The 23,513-nt window shown below is 34.2% G+C and overlaps 1 protein-coding gene across 1 annotated transcript in view; it reads left to right on the top strand.

Moving 5' to 3' along the window:
* The first annotated feature begins 535 nt into the window (after positions 1–535).
* The window catches only part of sstr3 (somatostatin receptor 3), a 29,543-nt gene continuing 6,565 nt past the window's right edge, over positions 536–23,513 (top strand). Inside the window, exon 1 of the mRNA XM_056453557.1 lies at positions 536–771. The gene's annotated coding sequence lies outside the window, so the exon portion shown is untranslated. The remainder of the gene's footprint in view (positions 772–23,513) is intronic.

The raw sequence follows: 23,513 nt of genomic DNA on the forward strand, positions 1-23,513 counted from the left end.
CATATACACAAATGCACAGAAAAGTTGATTTAATACTTATTGAAGCCAACATTGTGGTAATACTACAACAACAGCAACAAAAAATGAAACCATTTGAAAATGTAAACAATACAAATCTGTTCTTTTGACATGTTTAACAGGATATGCAATTTTACATCACTAAAGTTCATTTGCAAATCCACTGGTAACAAATACTGTTCAAATAAGGCAAATATTGAAAATGAAAGTATTTGCGAAACTTGCTCATTATAAAGCAGTCATAAAGTTTATTTAATAATTTGATACAAAATAGCAGCTGTTTATTCGCATGCAGGGTCCTTAGATGAACATTATGTTTTTGGAATTATTGTAGCCAAATGGTTTTGTGCACGCAGTTCACTTACAGCTCACAGTCAACAACAAACCTGTGAGACACACACACGCACGCGCGCGCGCACACTCAGACTCGCTGACGGGTACCGGAGTAATTTTTGTCAACGCCTACCTTCCCTTGGCGTGTGCCCGCGGAAGAGCAGTTACCTGGTTACAGGGGAGTGATGGAGCACTGAGCAATGTAATGTTCAGGACTCCACAGATATGAGTTTCTCTCGCGCTCACCGAGTCAAGCAACCACGCGCTCATCCTGCAGCATCTCCGGTGCGCGCGACCGCAGCTCGTCCAGGAAAAACGCTGTAGCATCTTCATTAAGTTACAAATACCTCCACACGGAATCTCCAGCTTGTCGTATTCCCAACTGTAAGGACCAAGTTGGCTGGCAATTACTGGTTTAAGGTAAGAAACTTTGCAGAGCGCATTGTTTGACATTTTGACCACAACAGACTGTTACCAGCCTAGTTATTTTCTTTGCAGTCAGTGTATGAAGAGTTATGGAAGTAAATTATGTTTAAAACCGTTTCAAGTAATACCTAATGATAAATATTAAGAAGCTTTAATACTGTAGATAAGTATTGTGTGACGACAGATTCAAGGCTACTTCGTGGCTGATATTCGTGACTGCAGTAACACACCGATGTTTCTCAGTAGAAGAGGGCTGTTGCAAGGCAGGTGAAGCGCAGGTGCTATTTACACTCATTACTTGGTGTTAATAGAGCGTTAATGTTACTTAGTAACACCTTAGTATAGTCTTCAATCCATATTGTAGCAACCGTCTTGTCGAGTATTGACTATCTGTAAATATACTTTGTAAATAGACTACTTAGCCTACTTTTAACGTGCTTGGATTTAAGTGCTGTGCATTGATCCTACGTGCATTGATCCTAAACTCAGTTTTGCCCATACATTTTTACGATTATAATAGTAATTAACTGTCTATTCAGAATCACTTCACATTTATTGTTTATTATTAACCATTTCAAAAAATATGATTGAATATAAAGTTTAAAACTCCCACATATACAGATAGATTGATGACGTATAGATTTCCTCCAACAAATGATCCTTTATGTTCTGTTTTTATGTTTTATTCCATTTCTATAAATCAATCAAAATGCCAGTTATGTCCAAAAACATAGATTGAAACCTTTGTTTCGTTGATTTTCTGTGTTTCTGAAGCCCTCAGTGTGTTTTAATTAAGCCGTCACTTTGCTCTTTTAAGACTTAGGTTTAGATAAGCTTGCTTTTGCTATTTGATTATTCTTTTTATAAATCTCTAGTTAATGATCAAGTTCTTTGGATTTACTGCATTTATTTGATATGGCTTTGAGTAAAATGTTTTCTTTTTTGCTCCACAAAGGGCTGATAAGCTTCATTTCAAAATGAAAATACAAATATGGTATTTTAGAGCATCGTCTTTTGAGAAAATGACAATTGGTCCAAATAACAAATGTTTTCGGTTGCTGTGATTGAAAATCAAGATTATTCCACCAAATACTGCTTTCTTAAATCTCTTAAACATTGATGTTGTGAAGTTCATTAGTTAATTTTGTGTAAAAATAAATGCTCTAAATAACAAATTAAATAATTAATTAAATTTGAAGGAAAGATTCTTGCTAATTTACAGAACAAATATATAAATAATAATAATTTATATAACAGTATAAAATCATTTTTACCCTCCTTTAAAAATGTTAGCCAATTTATAGGGTGTTTACAGTATTATTAATTATTATAGAATTATTAAACCCCTTTATTAGAATTATTAGCCCCCCTCTATTTTTCCCCAAATTTTTGTTTAACAGAGAGAAGATTTTTTCAACACATTTCTAAACATAATAGTTTTGATTACTCATCTCTAATAACTGATTTGTTTTATCTTTGCCATGATGACAGTAAATAATATTTGACTAGATATTTTTCAAGACACTTCTATACAGCTTAATGTGACATTTAAAGACTTAACTAGGTTAATTAGGTTAACTAGGCAGGTTAGAGTAATTAGGCAAGTTATTGTATAATGATGGTTTGTTCTCTAGACTATCGAAAAAAAAAAAAAAAAAAAAAAAAATTATATATATATATATATATATATATATATATATATATATATATATATATATATATATATATATATATATATATATTAAAGGGGCTAATAACATTGACCTTAAAGTGGGTTTAAAAAAATTTAAAACTGCTTTTATTCTAGCCGAAATAAAACAAAAAAGACTTTCTCCGGACAAAAAAATATTATCAGATATACTTTGAACATTTCCTTGCTCTTTTAAACATCATTTAGGAAATATTTAAAAAAAGAATAAAAATTCAAAGGGTCGCTAATAATTCTGACTTCAACTATATGTTTTTATATTTCTGCATTTTATGTTAATGAATTGAATGAATGTGAATCACCCCATGCAGTAGAAACAGCAATATTTATTTTTTGATAACAATATTTGTGAAATCATGTTTACCATAATACATATTTGTGGTATCTATAAATTTGTAGAATTTTGTCCCTGATTCCTCAATATGTGCATCCTGCACCACTGCACTACTTGTTCTAACACCATAACAGAATCCCTAACTCAAAACCCCACTGAGTGTCAGCAGATCACACCCTGTTCTTGGAGAAAATTGAACTCATGACTATGAGAAGAGCCAATGCTGTCCAATGAGAAATAGAAGCCTGCCAAGGAAGCAGGCATACTGGCCAGTGAGCCAAGAGACCCGGCCTGTTCGATTCTCAAGCGAGACGTGTCAATTTGACAGCCTACATGGTGTAACTGCTGAACTGGCTCCAGTTATATGGCGCCATTTGGGAGCATCTAGTCCAGTTTCTTCCACTGACTGATAATTCCAACAGATTCTTACTGGTGGTTATTAAATATATGTGTCATTAGTTTTCTGTCCTGTTAGTTAATTATGGATAAAGATTAGAGGTTGTGGCTGTGTCTGACCTCCATATATGTTGCCTGTCTTCACCGTGAATTAAACAGAAAGACAGAATGAGAGTGGGAGGGCAGCGGTCACAAATATGTGCCCCCTCCACTGTCTAATTAACAGCTCCTCACTTGTCCTGTTCCCTGACAGCCTGTCTCTTTACATCAAACCCAAATGCTTTCTGAATATACCTGTACTGAACACACCAAGTTCAAATTCTGGACATATTTCCTATTAATACCAACAAGTTTTCAGGTTCCTGCAGATGTTCATATTGTGAACATCTGTGTCATCACACCCGCTGTGTCTGTTGACTCTCACAAACATGTCTGGCTACATCAGCCGTGTTATTTTTTTATGATGTTTTATTTTTACCCGCAGAGCATGTCAGCACCTCTGTCAGCAGCCTTTCGACTTTTCTCAGTGAGAGTGTGAGCGTGCGAGTAACAGTAGGGCCGCATGCCTCTCTCTCCATCCCAACACTGCTCCAACTGTTCCACCCACATGCTGCACACACTTTACCATCGATCATATAGTAACTTAGCGCGGCACTAAACCTCCAGCGCTCATTTTTCTGCTGGCTGAGATGTTTTTTTGAAGACGTTGCTTTCAGAGTAAATCAATTATAATTCAAAAATAATGGGTCAAAAGCATTAACACCGTTATGAGACTCCCTGACCCATAATGAGAGCCAATTATAACATGCATTCGAAAATGCAACATGCCCCAAATATGAGCAGTTTATAATGAGTATGGATTAAAAATATGTTGCCAACAGATTTCTCTGTGGATTTCAACAAAATATATTTTGCAAGCAAAGAGAAAAAACTATGAATGTTAGTTTATTATTAATGTTTGTCATAAAAAAATTGAACTATATACTGTATATTTGTGTTTGGTTGTTGTAATATTATTATTAGTAGTAGTAGTAGAGCAATTCCAGCGTTATGGACGTGACATTTGCAGTAAAATCTCAAAAAATAAATTCACAGAGAAAGTATGTTACTATTATATTGAAACATCTGTTTATATTTTCCAAAACTACTCACCACAGAGTTGTGGCATCAGAAAAAATAATTTAATTTAATTATTATAATTTAATTAATATTTTAAATGAAGAAAATAAATATGCGTTATGGATGTGACCAGGGATGGGCAAAAATACATAGAAATGTATTTTAAAATAAAATGCCAAATTCCTCAATTTTAAGTGTATTAAAATAAACAACAACATACAGCAGCCAAATGTATCAAAATAAAATACTGTATTTTGTATTTTGAAAATGCTACAAAGTACTTTTACAAAGGAGCATGACATTTCTTTGCAAACCTTCTATCGATAGGCTTATTTGATCAATCCCTTCAATAATAAACTGACTTAATGAAGTACACAATGTTTGACAGAAACAGCGTTTCTCTGCGCAAGTTTAAGTTAGCTATTCTGCACCTCATTCACCTCTACTTCTGGATGTGAGTAGGTATTCATAAACCTTTGTTTATTTTTGATTTTAGTACACCTTTTGTATAAAATTCCTACAGAAAGTCCTATCATGAAGATGATCTCTTTAATCTCTGTAAAAACCATGTAATGTAGATAATGAGGAACATAGTACTATATCTTTTTATTGTGTTTCCATCCATTGGGTGGCCAGTAAAATTGCTACCATTTATTAACTGTCTTATATTTTAAAAAGGTGATATATGAAGAGATTATAAATTTTTTTTGCTCAAATATTTTTAAAAATAAATTTAGATTGTTTTTTGCAGTTAAAATCTTCAATACTTAATGTAAAAACATAATTTCTAAAAACGACTAAAATCTTCAGTCTTAGTCATTTCCATTAATTATGTTTTTTGCAATTGTACTCTTCAATGCACAACATAAAACAATGATGATGATCTCTAAAAAATTTAGTTATCCTAAATATGCCCATGCCATATGTCTGTTATCTTCTTTATGTGTGTTGCATAATTTCAATCCATACTCCAAGAATTGACCATCTTCTTCAATATTAATCAATTTTCTGTTCTTATCTCAAGCCTAGGCAAATAACTGAGAAAGCACCTATCAGAGGCGGCATTTTTTGGATGTCATCATATAGACTTCTTACAAAGTGTTTTACAGTATATTAAAAATACAAAAATACAAGACCCTGAAGTATTTTCATACAAAATATTAACCCGTTTTCATAAACCCCATCAAATACAAATTGCTAAATTATTTTGTATTCAGTATACGACATAATTTGTAGAAATTATGTGAATTAAACTGCACAACCCAAAAGAAACAATGCCAATCAAAAGGATAAGAGTCGGCTCTCTGGAGAATAAAAGTGATTGATTTTATTTTATTTAATGTCTTTGCATTTATGAGGAAAAAGCTTTGTTATGGATGTGACATCTCTCAGTTATGAATGTGACGGATGTGAAATTGCCATTTGTGTGACTTTGGTTAATCAAAAACATTGACGGATACATTTTTGAGTGTTTTTACAGAGTGTAAAATTTAAGCCTACACAAAAAACCTGGAAAGGGTTTCGCTGTTTTGGTGAAAACTTTTTTTTTTTCATGACAATGTTGACATTTGCATGGAATTGCTCAATAGTAGTTAGGGCTGGGCATTTTGACCTACAATCAAAATCTCGATTAATTGAACATTTTAACTCGATTACGATTAATGAACGATTATTGTATTTATTTATTTTATTTTCTATTTCATTGTTCACTGACAGGTTTTGTACAGTAAATATGCTCACATATTACAAGTCAGAGATTTTTAAATGAAGGTTGCATTGCTCGATTTTAAAATAATTGAAGGAAATATCTACTATCTATAATTATTTATTGAACAACAGAAATTAAAGCACACATTGCCTGAAATCAAGTTACTTTTCTCTTATGAAAAAGTAAAAAAATAAATAACTTCTCAAATCTCAGTTTGGAAACAATTTGTTCTTTTCAATGTTTTCAAAAGTAAAAAAAGAGCAGTATCTCTTCTGAATAGAATAAAATAACTCTTGTATATAATATAACTCCTGTATATAATATAACTGCATTTCTTGAATCTTCTGTAAACAAATATTTTTATGTATTTAATAATTCTATTGCAATAGAAAATATGCTGCCTCAAGGCATCTCTGGCGCACTTTTCAATCATCGTCTATGTAGTGTAAATGTGCAACATGTAGTTATATTAAGAGGTGCACGGGCATACCCACACGAAAGCTGCTCTGGACCATACCCGTGCATTCAACGGAGAAGTATAAATCAGCCTTAACAGAGCGGGGTCAAGTGACTCCACACGTGGTAGGGAAAGTAATTTTAAAAAATGACCTGGAAAAATTAGATCGAATATAGGTTCTGAATGTCGATTTCAATTACTTTTCGATTAATCATCCAGCCCTAGTAGTAGTAGCAGTAGTACACTACTATACTACTACTACTACTACTGGTGTTGTAATTATGGATTTAAACTGACATAGAGTTACTGTATGTAAGTGGCTGGCTTATATTAATTCATATGGAAATCAAGTCATATTTTCACACATAATTTAATAAAAATAGCAATAATAATAATAGTAATACTTTCCTTTTCTTATTAAAATTGGAACAATATCCATGTGGTTCATTGCGTCATGGTGCATATTGTATAGTTCAAATTGGTGCTGTTATATATGATGAATTTTCATCTGTCCTTCAGCCTCTTTTTTTTTTTTTTTTCTCCAGCTTTCTTATATGCAACCTCAGTCAGCCCATTCTGACAGTGGCCAAAGTTCATCGTTCCTTTTGAATCTTGAGAGGCTGATTAAATGCAGGGCTGCTATTTAAAGACTTGCTTATTCTAAAAGAGTGGGAAATAACGTCAAAGGCATCCGCTTTTGACATTGAATGAACACAGCTGCGTCCAGGTGATTGAATGCCTTTCTAAGTCTTCAAGGCAAAGCTTGAATGTAGATTGAGATTGTTTCAAACAAATCCAAGATGTCTGATGTTATCAAAGGGGAAACTAAGCGGATCAGCTTAGGAAGCGTTTGGATTTGATCTGGTGATATGGAGGGATTTTTCTTTGAGAAGGTCCCTTGTCGTGAGACTTCTGGAGTCTTCAGTGTTTTAGGTCTGCAGTATTTCAGGGGTGATAAGTGTGTTGTTTGGTGGTGCTACTGAGCGCTGAATGGAAATGAGAAATCTTCGAGAGATCAAAGGACCCTTCATTTAGAAACAGTCTGACAGGCGTGAACGCTGAATGTGTGGCCCATAAGTCCTAGCCCATTTTACAAGCGCTGGTCCTGAACCAGCTTGTGGGGAGTGACAGAAACCCTCTCAAGATGTCTAATATACAATTAATCAAGCTTGGGTGTAAGGATAAAAAAAATGTGAATAGCAATAAATTATATAGTAGCAGTTATTTTCAAACTCTTCCAATGTTAAACACAGACTCACTTATCTAAAAACCATAAAGAACTATTATTATTTTTCCTGTGTTAACCCTTTCACATGTAAGTTTTAAATTCTTAGAATCAGAATTAAAATGACTTATTTAAAATGTAGACATTTATATTTTCATGCTGATGTGTCAAATCTGTCATGTGACATTCACAAGTCAACAGTATGCGGCTAATTAAATTGCGAAATATCTGAAATATCTAATAGATTCTAGGATATGTGTAAGAACATATTTTGTTATTTTAATAACTTGCAATGATCATATTATTTGATCTTTGGTGGGTTATGGGTGCTATCATATTAGTTTGCACTGCAGTGGAGAGATTAGAGCTGCTGGATTTACAACATGTTAGTGGGGTACAGTATATGTACCTCAGTGCTTCTGGTGAACTGTCTTTACATTATAAAATTGACACATTTAGGTCTGATTTCTTTAAAAATCATCAATCTTCACTGCCTGATAGATAAACGATATAAAGTGGGTCTCAGAACGGACAAGAAGCACTGCATTAATTTCCATTTCCCCCCGACAATATGACCATTTATTTTACCCCAGTGTTTTCAATAGAGTTTCTGCACTCGCCTGCTGATTCTGGCGGTTACACGGTCTTTCATCTCGTTTTACACTTGAACAACTAAATGAATGCATTAGTCTTTTTAAATGATTGTATTGTAATTATATTATAATATCGATGCAGTAAAAGGAACCTTATGAAATTGAAAATAGTCAAGTTAAGCTTTCACTGGAAGTTTATCATTGGCTGAAAAACACTAGCTGTGCATATACCCCATTTAACTACTTCTCCTGAAATACATGAAAGTAAGTGACTGTTTAACTGGGAGAAGAATAGAGTAAATATTCTAGTTACCTAAACGGTGTGTATCTGGTGAATATCATACATCTTTAGATTATGTGTGAAAGGATTTTCATTGTTTCCTCCTTTAGACATTAACATGTATACAAACCATAAATGTTTGTTTCTAGTATTTATGTGTACTTAAATGCAGGGGCAGACTTGGTGATTTAGGGGCACTAAAAAATTCCAGGTATGGGGCCCTAGCATTGAAACTCAAAACATTCTCGATAGATTTTTTTTTCACTGTAAATTCAATATTTTTTTGTAAAAAAACTGCATGTTAAAATATATTTTAAGTGGAACCTTAATCTTCTTAATGTAAAATTAAATACAATAAATTCACAAATATAAAGCAATTTCACAAACTAACTATTTACGGTTAATTAGCCGTATTTGTGATTGGACTTTAATATTTGCATGTGCAGTATAGAAGGAACGCTCCACTATTCATGAGAAAATACTTGAAAAGAAGTAATAATGTTCATATCTTAACGGTTATAGACAGATTTTGCAACATATGATCTGCTCTGGATCTCAAGGTATAAACATCGTCAAGGATTTAAACTTAAAAGGTACAAAACATTATTTGGTTAATCAAACTTTGGGATACTTGGAGTGCAATAGTTCACCAAAAAATGAAAATTATATAATTTACTAACCCTCAAGCCATTATCTGTGTATATGCCTTTTTTTCCTGTTGCATTAACATTCTGTCGGTGAATGGGCTAGTTTGACAACATGTTTATTTTCTTTTGGGAGCTTCAAAACAAAGCCACTATCCAACATCATTATATAAAATGAAAAAAGCCAGAATAAAATCTAAATTTCATCTGAAATCGAAAGTCATATCCACTGAAGCCTATTCCTTTAATGCACGAGGGCCGTAGCGGACATTTTATAAGTTAGGTGGAGGGGGAGAGTTTACGATCACATAATTATTAATCACCTGTTTCTAAATGATCTGGCTCTAAATGATTCTAAATATATCACCTGTTTCTAAATGATCTGCCTCTCTAAATGATCCCCCCCCTCCCCAGTTGCTACGCCCCTGAGTGTATGTAGTGTAAAAAGTGATCACACTTCATCGCATCAAATCACAAGGGTAACACTTTACAATAAGGTTGTATTAGTTAATGTTAGTTAATGCATTTACCAACATGAACAATACATTGACTACAGTATTTGTTTTTGTTAGTTAACGTTAGTTAGAAAATACAGTTGTTCAATGTTAGCTCGTTTACTCACGGTGCATTAACTAATGTTAACAAGCATGAACTTGGATGTTAATAATGCATTAGTAAATGTTGAATTATGATTAATAAATGCTGTACAAGTATTTTTCATACGTAGTTCATGTTAGTAAGTGCATTAACTAATGAACCTTATTGTTAAGTGTGACCATCACAAGTTTTATTTTTTTATTTGTGAAAGAAAAGCATGTTTGGAATTGCTTCAAGGTGATTTCTTTTGTTAACTGCCTTTAAGGACATGCTGAATGATGAATGTATGAGCAATTCAAGGCCTTCTGGCTGGTTAGAGTTGCAAAGGATGATGGGATCGCTCCCAGATGGAAGGCCCCTGCTGCTCATAAGCACAAACACAGAATTTTGCTGTATATGTGCTGCAAACCTTCAACACGTGTTATGCGATCTACTTTACTATGAATGTATTTGTGTATGTGTTGGTCCCACACACACACACACACACACACACACACACACACACACACACACACACACACACACACACACACACACACACACACACACACACAGTGTAGATTTACTTACATCTGTTGCTGCACCAATAATGCCAGGCCCCAGTAACACTGAGTACTTTAACAGATCATGTCTGAATTATGTGACTATGGTCTCTTTTAATGCAAAAATTATAAGAAGAAAGAAACAACATGCAAACAAGATGGAGTGAAAATACTAATTACCAACGCGCTGACTCTGACACAGAGACAGAAGCCGTAGGAGAGAGAGCATGACATTTTGAAATAAAATCATTGTCTTCAGCATGGGTATATAATTGTGTTTGTAGCGCTCAAGCATCTTATCATGTTTCATGTGATTTATATGAGAAGGTTGTGTACAGCAGAATACCCCTATATGTGATTGAATCCAGCAAGCCTCACCAGAGAGAGTAGATTTATGGCTGATATATGAAGCAAGAGTCAATGATCTGATTAGCTGATGGAGACACTGTGGACATGGAGAAGAATATTTAAAGCAGATTGTATTGAATAGAGATGCAAAGGTGACACCATGCAGCAGATGTTTATAAAACATTCATTGGCTGCCTTTAGTGATATTCATCAGAGCTTTCTCTGCAGTTTTGTTTGTCGCTGTTGAGAGATCACCTGTCTGCAGTCGAGTCCATTTTCCATTACCAATCTTCTTGTTTAATGAATTCTTATTAATTTTGTTTCCATCAAATTGATTTTGATCTCAAGATGATGGCGGTGATGTCAGAGGGATTTAAAATTAACCTTGGGTCATTAGTAAGTGCTTTCTTTGATTGGTGTTGCGTACGTCAGAAATTATTGGACTTTGTAGCAAAATGCCACCAGAAAAACTAAAATACCCCACTGATTCAATATTTGGGGGGAGAAAACACTCTTGCACAATTAAATTCTAAAGTTAAATGTGAAAGTATGTCAAAGGGCATTACAGTTTTTCTCAGTCACTTTGGTGCATTTCTCACAACACTATTTACATTTGCACAACAGTTAATGCGGTTCTCAAAACAATTAGTCATTTGTGCACATCATAGTAGCAGTTTCTCATTCCTTCCAGCAAATTGCAAATGCTTTTGGACATGCCTCAATTGCTTTTAAACAACTCTCTGCTGTTTTATAACATTATCATTTGCTTATGTCATGTCAGTCAAAATGAACTAAACTTGTGAATGCTGAGTAGTCATTCCATATAAAACTGACAGTCCTCATTTCATTACTTCAGTCATTACATACAAACATTTTGAACTAGTTATTAAAATCTGTCAAGCTAATTTGATAAAAATCTTTAAATCTTTTTTCCTGAAAATGCCTTCTAAATTGAATGTTCATGAATGATTTACAGACCTGTGTATGTTGTAGGTTCAGTTCCAATATGTACTGCAATATTGTTTACAGTTGTGCACAGCTCTAGCCAGAGTTTATGTTTGTTGTAAATAAGGATGTATTTATTCTTTTGCACAATACTGTGAATAAATTAGAATTACAAAGAGCGTAAACATGTGAAACATACATATCCAGTGTCTTGTACTCAGAGACCTCACTAAATCACCTACTCACCCGTTTGCACTGGCTGCCAGTTGCTGCTCGCATCAAATTCAAAGCTCTGATGTTTGCTTACAAAGCGACCTTTAGCTTTGCTCCTTCTTATCTGCTCTCACTTCTGCAGATTTATGTGCCCTCCAGAAACTTGCGTTCTGTGAATGAACGTCGCCTCGTGGTTTCATCCCTAAGAGGGAAGAAATCACTTTCCCGAACTCTCACATTCAATCTGCCCAGTTGGTGGAATGAACTCCCTAACTACATCAGAACAGCAGTCACTTGCTGTCTTCAAGAAACGACTAAAAACTTAACTATTTAGTCTCCACTTTCCTTCCTAATCTGTAACTGCCTCTCTGGCTATACCACTAACTGTACTCTCTCAAAAAAAAAAAACTTACATTACTATTGCTTTGCTTCTTAGACTTTACACACCTGAAACTTGTCTATAGCACTTATTCACTGCTGCTCTTTTAGTTGTGTAAATTGCTTCCTTGTCCTCATTTGTAAGTTGCTTTGGATAAAAGCGTCTGCTAAATGACTTAATGTAAATGTAAATGCAGTGATGTCTAACTTTACTGTAGTTTTTAAATGGCTGTGTAAATAGTATATAGTGCTGTCTTGAGCATTTTCAGGAAGTGTCAGCAAAATCTGACTTTTTTGCATGGGAAAAAATGTAGGAGTAAACTGTCATAATGAGAACATGACAAAGCCATTTGATTATCCTGTTCATAAACAATGGTGTCAGGACTTTCCATTTTGATGACACTGACACTTTCATTGACATTGACAAATGTAAGCATTTGACATAAAAGACAGTGCAGATACATTTAATTAAAGACAATTATAAAAACTAACCAAATGGAAAAGTTCAAATTTGAACCTTGTATTTAACAATAGTTTTAAAAGGTTGTTAAAATGAAAGAAATTACTGTGTTCTGTAATTCAGTGTTGATCAGTGCAATATTGCTATATTTATGCATAACGCCGTCACATAAAAAAATAATGTCTTTTTAGGCTGATTTCAAAGCTCATTCATATTCTACAACAGGAGGTGTTGTGTTAGTCTCGCACTCTTGTATAATGCATGCGCATCTGTTCGGGAATTGAAAATGTTCTGTATTAACGAGGCAGTATCCAGCAGGTCTCTTGTAGGGAGCAAATAGAAATATTTGTAAATATTTTAATTATGTCACATTGTGCATAAATGCATGACTAGGAAACGTAAATGTTAGCTTAACAGAAGATAGAACAATTGAATCAAACAATAACAAAACATGAAGCTCCATGAAAACAAATATAAAACGCCATCTTGGTAAAATAATACAGGAAACAGTTAACTGTTAACAGTTAAATTCATTTAACAGTATAAGATTTAACATAAAACTCTATGTGCATATGTGATATGACAAAATGTGTGATTTAATTTTTTTATTATTTTGTTTTAGACATTTCAGTAGGAAATTGTTAAATATGACCTAGCAATGTCACATTTTTTCATAAAATTCCATGTTTTTTTACTTCCAAATACTGTGCGTTCCACAATATTTTACTGTGGTTCATGTTAATCTTTCCCTGTCTGTTGAAAAGCAGAAGAAAAACATTGGCCCCATCCCAGATGCAATCATTATAGTCTTTCTTTGAGAGACTCTTTGGTGACCTAATGCCAGAGACTGTGGGATGCAAGTCAGTCCACAATAGTGCAGGGTCAGCAAAAGGGCACTCCCAGGCAACAAAGCGGCCACACAGGGTCTCATGAGCTCACTTATGAATCATAATGTACAAACGGGACATCCTACGGTGTTCACTTCACAGTCATGCAGAGTTATTTCCAAGATAAACTGCTAGCTCTCCCATATATTTCTATGTGATTATCGTAATCCAGATTTGACCTTTTGCTTGATCAGACAGTTATTTTCTCTACAGACCTGCAAAGATATGTTGTTCACAAAATGATAAAGGACATATGCTTCCTCATGTATTTATTTTAAAGAGCCCCTGTTATGGGTTTTTAAAAATTAAATTCCATGCAGTGTGTAACACAGCTTTAAGTGAAGTGAAATATTCAGCTAAGGCTTAAATCTGAAAGTGCACCGTGTTTAAAACTATTAATTCATTTATGAAAGAGTCAACTCATAGTGGTTCGAATGAATTACCACTGTAACGAGTTTTTAGCCATGTCGGCGTAATGTCGATACGGAACTCAGACCCCGCCCACAAACACTGTAGAAAGAAAATGAAGGTTCCGGTTAAATCATGTCACGAAGACGCTGTGCTCTGAAGGGTGAGGGAAAGTTTGTGCTATTTTCCCTAACCAAAGATGAGGCTGTGAAGAGTCAGTGATTGAAGTTTTTTTTTTTTAATACCTCAGCATTATAGCCCCAGCCTTATGCTCTGTTCCCGTCATTTTTCTGACGAGTGCTTCAGCAATCTACACGCTTATAACGGGGTATTTGTCGGCCGTTTGTTAAAGGAAGCATCAGAAATGACGTGATTTATGGGACTTGTCAGAGCTGAACAGGAACTTTACAGTACACAGTTCATGGATCAGTTCCTTCCTCCACTTCACAAGTGTAAGTAACTTAAGTGCGATGGGTGCCTCCTTGTTTTCTCTAGCTTGCAAATTATGCATTTAATTGTGAGCTTGCGATCCTCTGCAGTTTGTTGTTGCTATGGCCACCGTCAGCTGTTCCTACACACGTGCGGCGGTCAAGTTTCAGAATAGTTCAGCTTTTGCCACTGTGTGGATTAATACTGAGTGTGTGTCATGGTTAAGAACAGAGCAATATGCTGGTGTTAAACTGTATTGCTTTATTGCACTCCTGCATTGGGCTCACATATACACTCTGCACTCTGACTACTTTAAAATTGTTGATAAGTCGTGGTGGGCATTTCTCTGTGTTTCATGCTAAACGCAGTCGACCAATCACAACAGACTGGGTCATCCGACCAATCAGCGCAGATTAGCCTCATGCTAAAGAGGAGTTTGGGAACAAATGAATTCCTGAACAAATCACATGGAAGTCATTGGGATAATTAGGTAAAAATAAATGAATATTATATTATATGTTTTTTGACCTTGCATGCATATTAGCCTGTTGTTGGAGCCCCCTAAAACCAAATATGACCTTTTTTAATGCATAATAGGGGCTCATTAATATATTTTTTGATGATTTAATATGTGCCTGTACTGTAGATATAGTTTGTTTTTGATGTTGATTAGGTCACAGTTGTTATGATTGTAAAGCATTAGTTCTGTTTTGAGCTGATGAATTCCTGGTAATTCATTTGAGATCAATTCAGACCCACATAAATGAGTCATACCTGCTGTTCTCTGTCTATATGTGAATTAATCTCTATTTTTTTATTATTTTGGCAAAGCAATCAAATCCCCACAAATGGAGCGCAATGAACTGTGCAAGTTATAATTCTCGATACAGAGGTTAGATAAGTCTGCAGCGCTCTTCATGTGCTAAGTTGCTGTAATTGTGCATCTAAGTTACTTAGAGCATATTTAATAGTAGGCGTGATTATGTCTGAGTGGAAAATTGTGACTGAAAAGTTTTACCTGGTATTTCATAATGGCACTACTTTATAAAAGACACTTCTAGAAACTTTTTTTTGCTTTTAGCCATCTTAAAAGATACATTACAGTGATTGAACATGATTGATGGAAGATACAAAGTCATAGTGTAAATGGTGACTAAAGCAGACATCATTACTTACAAAAAAGAAGAACAAACAGACGGTAATGTAGCATGTTGACCTGACAGATCGAGATTCTTTCAGTGAGAATGCTGGTAAAATGACATCAAATGGAGGTTAGGAATCACTCAAACTACTCTGCACAGAATCAGGTAGCAATAAAAATGAATAGACTGTGATTGGAGTTTCTCACTGATGAGGAACATTCAGCTTTCGAAACATTCATTTGAATTCAGACTAATAAAGATTAGGCTGTCTGCACAATTATGGCATATATTTTCACCCTTGTAATTGCAATAAATAGAATTTACTTAAACAGATTTATTTAGGTGGTAGTGTTAATTTCACGTGGTAATGGGATTTTGATAATCCTAGCTCACTATAGACTGAAGAACATTATATTTTGATGATGTTTATTTAAACAATTTATTTTGATTCAAAACAATTACGGTTTCTTGTTATACTTTGGGTTATATTGAGTTAAAATGATTACTTGTTGGCTTAATTCCTTATTTTCACTTTAAATGAATATGTTTCCATGAAGAAGCCAAATAAACAAGATTGTAATGGTATGCATTGGAGGAACTTGTTAATGTTTTTATGTTGATATGTACACTGTAAAACCCAACTTTATCAAATGAAATGAGTGTAGTTAACTCAAAATTTACTAAAGTTAATTCTTATCATTTGAAAAGAGTTTTGAACTCCAGTGTTGAAGGTAATGAGTTAATTAAATACCTCATTACTGCAACTTAAATGGAGTAAGTTCACAGTACTCATATAGATTAGTTTTTTAACTCAAATGGTTTGAGGCAATCGGTTTCCTCAAACGGTTTGAGTTGCCTTAACTTATTGGGTTTTACAGTACTCAGTTGGTTTGAATTATCTTCATTTATTGGGTTTTACTGTGCTCAAATTGCTCTGTTACTCAAATGGATTAACTTAAATTGAGTAAGTTTACAGTACTCATTAGAATTAGTTTTTGAACTTAAATGGTTTATTGCAATCAGTTTCCTCAAATGGTTTGGGTTACCTTGAATTATTGGATTTTGCAGTGTAAGAAAGTTTCTGTTGTTGGTGCACTGGAAAAAAGCTTTCATTCATTCATTTTAAAAAATTAGGGTAATGGTTCACATCTAAATTTTATCACTTTTTTTTCAGTGTGTTTGTGCATGTGCTTGGGTTGAAGATCTTTTAACAACTGTATAATTGGCTTTAATTCAAAACACTGGAATGGGACTGTCTAAGAATGGGACTAAGGATGTAGCCATTATTGCTTTTTGGGAAGCTATTAGCTAACATTGTGTGCCTCAAGTAATGCTAAACTCAGCTTGCTAGTATACAATCATATATATATATAACTAGGTTAAATTGTGTGTACGTAATTTTAATAAAGCAAAGTTAATCCTAAATGAAGTAGCTACATCTAGATATCATATGGAACCACTATAATGTCTCTATTTTTTGGCATGATCAGTGTGGTTTATGTGAGTGTCTGAAACCACAGTACATGCACCATGTTTTGCAGTCACAAAAAAAAAAAAAACTCACAAAGTTTGAGTCCGTGTTACTTCATCAGGCTGATTTAGTCCTTCATCCAAGTGCCCTAAAAGTCTGCAATTAGCTCCGCTGAGAGCACTGTTGAAACTGGTGATTAGATGTTCTCCCAGCAAGCTTTTTTTGTTTAATAGATGTCTATTCTAAACATAAAGATATTGGCTAAAATAATAGTCCAATAATAATAGTACACACGTGATGTCTGTCTAATCTGTTGAGACGCTGTGATCCTTTCCATGTTAAAATTATATATATAAATTTTGAATGATTTCTGTTTTTATAATGCCAAGGCTGAAACAACTATGAAAATTGTCACGTCAGATTCCAAGTATGTGCTTTATTCAGTGCAAAATGTTACCAGTTTGAATACCATTTTACATGACATACTCTATATCAGGGGTGTCCTGGAGGGCCGTTGTCCTGTTTAGCTCCAATTTGCTTCAACACACCTGCATATAAGTTTTTGTATACCTAGAAAGAGCTTGATAAGCTGGTTCAGGTGTGTTTAATTGGGGTTGGAACTAAAATAGGCAGGACATTGGCCCTCAAGGACCGAGTTTGGACACCCCTGCTCTTTATGCTGATGCCAGCAGCAGGTGGTTTTACCTCAGATCTATACAATAAAATAACTAGTTAACATAGAGTTTAGACATGAATGTTAGAACTGTAACACAGGTTTTTTTTTAAATAATGTTAAGGATGTATAACACTTCATTAGATGATAAACCTGTCCATGTCATTGAGAGTGGAGTGCTATTCTGCACTTCTGAATAACTGTGGTATTTAAATGTTTCTGTCCTGGTGCGGCGGATAGCAAAATTGCTTGTCGCTGTAATCTTTTCACTTCATGCATTGTTTGAACACACTTTTTTTAACGACAGCCCAAAGTTAGTCTTGTTTTATTAAGATGACTATTAAATACAAAATTGCTTGGGCTCTCTTTACCTTTGCTAAAAAACTGCTGCTCTAGTAAACAGTTGTTTATTTAGCTCTAAATCAATACCTTATCAGCCATTCGAATGTATTTTTAAGAACATTTTAGACCTAAATCTCTTTCATGAAAAAGAAGCTTGATTTGTCACAGTGTTGCAATTTCTTCTTGCTTTCGGTCACTTTTGCAAGAACATTTTTCAAAGGGCACTGTGCTCTTATTGGTCAGGGTGAACTTGTTTACGTTCTCTCTCTGGGTTTTTGTGACTTTATCTGTGACGCACATTTATATGGATGTAGCACCATTCCTCAACTAACTACATAAATATAAACTATATAAATAAATAAATAAATATATATATAATAGAATAGGAATTCAGACTTCACCATGACCAAATCCTTGCAACACAACATTTTGAGATAAAAAGCACCAGTGTCTGATAAGTGATCACAGGTGAAACGCAAAAAATGCATTTTCATCACGCATGTTTGTTTCATTTCTTTTGACTTGAAATTCCCCAAGTTTAAGTGCATAATTTGAAACCACATTAGGAAAAAAATATTCAGATAAGTGCTGCTCAGAGAAAATTATATTTTACATATAAACAAATTTCTTGACCCCTTTAAAGGCATTTTGATTAGCCCTCACATTTATATGGAAAGCGAAGATGTCTGTAATTGGTTGCCGCTGCTAGAAAAAGCATGCTGTAAATGAAACATTTTGGATAAATGAGTGCATATAATTGACAATTTTCGCAGTTAATTGTGACTGTTTGATAATTGTCCAGCGTTGGATCAAGCGTCTCTCAAAACAAATTGAACAAACAGATTAAATTAGATTTAATGTCTCTTTCACTAATTGTTGTTTTTGTTGGATGTAGTATACGAATGCTATTGTTCATATCTAGCAGTTGTCCCAGGAGCAAATGCCATATAATCAGATGAACCACTGAATGGATGAATGGCTCCCATAAGGCCGTGGGTGAGAGAAGACAGATTAAAGTGAGCATCCATTCAAACAACACTGACCTCGCTGTGCAGAGCACTCCTCTGTCTACAAAGCAGCGAGATGGAAGGAGTCGAGAAAAGGACAGGGAGATGAGTACAGTCTTGAATGTTTAATAATGCATCACTCTACCCATCGTTCATAACCTTTAAAATAAGTAGCATCTTCAGTTTAGAGAATAATTACCTGCTTCATGCATTCAGCTCGGGTTTAGTGAATTTCAACAATATACACTGTATACACTGTAAAAAACACATTATCTAAACACTATACATTCTATTTATATAAAACTATATATATACATTACAATTATATATATATATTAGGGCTGTCAAATGATTAACAGAATTAACTAATTAATCACAATTTTTTTGTAATTAATCATGATTAATCACAAATCGCCACATTTATTACAGAAATAAAAACACAGGCATGTAAGTGCCATTTGAATTTCAAAACAATCAATGTCAATAACAAACAAAAATGACTTCCATGTTGGATTCTAAGTGGACTACAAAAAAATCCAAAATACAGGTATTGCAAATATGGAAAATGGAAAATTATTATAATAATAAAGTATTGAATACAAACAATTGTACTCATTGTAAAGTTGTATTGCGAGTTGAGAACATTAATTATAAACTAGAAACAATTTTGCTTAGTCCTCCTTAACATTTAGCAAGTTTTTAGCAGACAGTCCAGTCTATTGACATTATCTGGGGACAAAGTGGACAAGGGGTACATCAAAGGCAGGTACCAGTGAGACTTTGGTCATACCATCTCTAAACATTTAATTCTAAACAGCTTTGAGGGATACGGACACCGCAAAGACTGTATAATACATATAGAATGTCTTAAAAAGACTTTGGACAGTCAGCGATGTCAGATGTTTGCTCTTGTTGCTAGGAAACGCACACACAAACACATACACACACACACACACACACACACACACACACACACACACACACACACACACACACACACACACACACAGACAATGCATGCAGTACAGCGCACCTGGTGAGTGAGGGATCCCCTCAGATTCAACACGCATGACCGCGTTCATCAAATTTGCTTAAAATAAACGTTCTAAAGTATGACTGTATTTTACAAGCAAGGATTCTGACACAGCAACGCAAAGCAGACGCTTTACAAAAGTTGCGTGTAGGAGGAAACACGTCAAACTTAATGAGACATTTGAGGGTGCATGGAAGCAACTTAAAGGCAGAGAAATGCGCTGTCTTTGACAGCTTGCAACATCATCTGGCACTTTCACTGAGTACATTTACATGGACACCAATACTCCGCTTGTGTGATTAAGATAATACTGATTAAGAGTCTACCATGTAAGCAGCAATTTTTGATTACCTTAAAGGACCACCTAAGTCCTGAAATGCAGAGGTTTTTCTTTCTGTTCGCCATGTGGTATCAAATTACATTAAAACAGCACTCTTTCAGCAGTCCTTACTTCATATTTTCATCCAATAATTGTCACGGGGCATGAACAATATGTTGCTGAATGAAAGTGAACTGCTGAAGTGCAGTTAAAGTCTAAAGATTAAAAATAAAACACCCGAAATTGCATGAAACTGAGAATTGTTATTCTAGTACAGAGCTCATGTAAACAGACAATAAACATTAGGCATTAATACTGAAATATATAAGCACTAGTTAATGATTTCTTGATTAAATGCTCCAAAATCAGCCAGTGGTGGGTGTCATTATAAAACAGTTTGAAGCTGTTTTTTTTTTTCTCTCTGCGTCTGATTCATCTTTGTGACTTTAAAAGAACCAATTAACTTCAGAATTCTGCAAAAGGCACTGCTTGCACACTTAGTCTTAATGAAATCAATCATTTGATCATGTGATACATTTTAAAAGCAATCTAGATTCGAGAAAAAAAGGGTTTTGATGATTTGGCTAGCAATTTAATCATGAAGGTTAAGCTCATGGAGCTATGTGAATGTCAGGGACTTAAAAGATCACAGGCTTTCTTCTCTCACTTTTATCTCTTTTTCACTTATTATTCTCTTTGTTTGACTTACACTTTTATTCCTTTCCACATAAGTTTTTCCTCCCATTTCAACACTGACACTGAATAGTACTTTCATCTGTTTTAGGAGACAATTCTTAAAAATCTAAATATATTTTCATATTAGCTTTTATTATAACATAACATCATTATCTGATTTTTTTTTTTTTTTTTTTTTTTTGCCTCTCAAATGTTTCCAAACATTGTCTTCTGTGTTCAGTTGCAAAGAGCTTAAAAGAATGAAGCATGGTAATAGTCATTGGAGATGGAAAGTCATTAAACAAAATTGAATTTGAATAAAAAAACCAATTTTTCTTCAATAAAAAAATCTGGCTAATGTACACTGAGTTCTTTCTAATATGCAGTGTTCTTAATTTATGGTTAAATCTCAGCCTAGATTGCATTAAACCTCTATATACAGGTAGAGGCTGGTGACAGCAGTTCATCTCTGCATGTTTTCTGTACGAGTGCCACAGCAGTCCAGAGTCAATTTATCTCCCCTATTCTCTCCTTCTGGCTGTAATTGAGAAGGAGAGAGAATGAAAATGGAGACGGGCAGGTGTGAATACGTTGCATCTCAAACTTTTTCAACAAAGAGATATGGAACACATGGTGAACTGATCCTACTTACTCTTATCTGTTACAGCAAAGTATTATTTTGGTCTCAAAGACTATACGGTATATGACATTTGAGAAATCTTTTTAAATATATAACATTACTAACTCTTGTTTATTGCTTTTATTTATATATATATATATATATTGTAAGTATGGATTTTATTTATTTATATAGATAGATAGTATTTTAATAGTATTAGATTAATAGTATTTATTCAATTGGTAATAACTTAAGTACTAGTGTCTAATAGATTAAACAGCTTGCCATATTTTGGTTCTCTGTAAAGGAATAATTCAGCCAAACGGTATAAATATATATTTCATTTACACACCATTATCTTGTTCCAGATGACAGATTTGTTATTTCTGAGTGAACTATTCCTCTTTACGATAAACAAGTGCCAAGTGAATAGCCTCAAAATAAACATGCATGCACGTGTACACATACCCTGAATGGGTTTTTCCAATCATCTGCTCAGTCAGTTCTGAGTCCCAGTATGCACGGATGCTAATAAAATGTCAATTATTAGCCTTGGTGCACAAGCCACATGTGGGAAGGCACAGTGTTTGAACTGTCTGTCTAGCAAATGTAGACCAAGACAAGCCAAATCAAACATCTCTGTGGACTGTGCAAAGCTGCTTTTATTGCCGTTGCTATTGTTGCATTTGTTTCCTGTGTGACACTATCGTCATTGTTCTTTCGCTCTATTTTAATTAGGTTTTTTAATTTAATTTTCCCAGCATAAGAGGTCTTGTTTGTGTTGTCATTTTCCTTATGTTGTTTTTCCATAGTTCAAGTGCAGTCTAATGTTTTGCAGTGCTGCCATTCTTATCATTCTAAAGGTACTGCTGAGGCAGACTTTTCTCTGCTGAGCATCGCACATACACAGGATAATTGCCATGCCTGATTGCCCAATGGAAAAAAAATAACTCCACCCAGAACTCTCTGATCCATAAGTGTTTTACTATAACACACAAGCGTTTTCCTCTGCAATCCATTTCCTGGTGTTTAATCCAACAGTTCTCTATCAGTGATTTCTGCATATTACATATTTTGTTTATAATATCACTAGTTCTCAGCATAATTGAGTGAATGAATATTTTTCTCCATTTACAGGCAATGTATTTAGGTGCATTTAAACAAAACCGATTTATTAAACAGATATATTTATTAAAATAATATTTTAGTCACCAAACATATTTAGAAAGTGAAAGATAATACAATTAAATTCAAGCAAAATATTGCAAAAAATAAATTACAACATACAAAATTTCAACAAAAATGTTCAATTGTTCTGCTCTTGATTTTTCCTCTTTTTTAAATTTGTATTAAATATTTTTCGATAACATATAAATTTAGATGTACTAGTTTTTGGACCGTTATCGTAAGTTACTTCATTAGATAAGCTCTTGATTTGTCTTCAGTACTGACTAATCTAATGTATATGCACCAATATAATATTGTAGAGCTGCCTATTAAATATGAATTTAAAAGATTTGTGAGGGGTGTACTTATATATGCTGAGCACTGTATATAAGATATCCATGTAGTGATGACAAGAAGACTCTTAATGTGAAGTGAAGTAGAGATAACAGAATTGTCTGTGGTCTTTTTGAATTCATTTATTTCATAAAACTAATAGAATTTTACCATTCTACTACCAGGATTTCAGTCTTCTCACTAACTTTTGCATGGTAATTTCAGAAAACAAGTAAAAAAGAGGGGAATTTGGCGTTGAAGGATTTGAAGACAAAGGGGGGTGT

Source organism: Danio aesculapii, chromosome 3 (assembly GCF_903798145.1).
Source record: "Danio aesculapii chromosome 3, fDanAes4.1, whole genome shotgun sequence".
Taxonomy (NCBI): Eukaryota; Metazoa; Chordata; class Actinopteri; order Cypriniformes; family Danionidae; genus Danio; species Danio aesculapii.